Source organism: Anopheles funestus (genome assembly GCF_943734845.2).
Source record: "Anopheles funestus chromosome X unlocalized genomic scaffold, idAnoFuneDA-416_04 X_unloc_35, whole genome shotgun sequence".
NCBI lineage: Eukaryota > Metazoa > Arthropoda > Insecta > Diptera > Culicidae > Anopheles > Anopheles funestus.
The window spans coordinates 15,001-15,643 of NW_026045160.1; the positions used below are offsets into that span (position 1 = coordinate 15,001).

At 50.7% G+C, this 643-nt stretch overlaps 1 non-coding gene across 1 annotated transcript; it reads right to left on the reverse strand.

Moving 5' to 3' along the window:
- Positions 1-184: 184 nt before the first annotated feature.
- Positions 185-342, reverse strand: LOC125773470 (5.8S ribosomal RNA). The gene has a single exon (XR_007420130.1). It is a non-coding gene; the product is annotated as a 5.8S ribosomal RNA (ribosomal RNA).
- Between the last annotated feature and the right edge of the window lie 301 nt (positions 343-643).

The window sequence follows — 643 nt, forward strand, 5'->3', positions numbered from 1 at the left end:
CGATTTATGCGGTTCACCCCTTTACTTTCAGCGCCCTGCGGTCCCAACAAAGGTCCCGAGCACGCCATTATGCACAGTGTGGAAGCGTGTTTCCCCCACGACACTAGACGGGCTGCTCGCCATAGTGTTCTATTGTGGCACGCTCCACCCTGAAGTTTGGTTTGTTGTATATCAAGGAATTGATAGGCACTCAAGAATGTGTGCATCGGCCGGGTTTAATCGTCCGACGCGCAATATGCGTTCAACTTATCGGTGTTCATGTGTCCTGCAGTTCACATTGTGACGCGCATTTAGCTGCGGTCTTCATCGATCCATGAGCCGAGTGATCCCCTGCCTAGGGTTTTATAGTAAGGTTCCCAATGTAACACAATCCCGGTGGTACGTCCAAAGACTAACTTTCTGACTAAGTTGTCTTTATTACCCAATAGTCCCAGGCCTTGTGACTTGTGGCTCATGTCTACGCCCATGGCCACCATTCGCTAAGATAGTTTTGAAGTCACTTTGAAGGCCCAGGAACAACTCTCTTAGCACATCGGTTAACCTGACGCCGCAGTCAACTCATGTGCTTGGATCGGATCGAGCTATTGAGTATTGGGCCTGCATACTCGCTCATCCGTATCCTTTGCGTACCGCCCCATGGCCC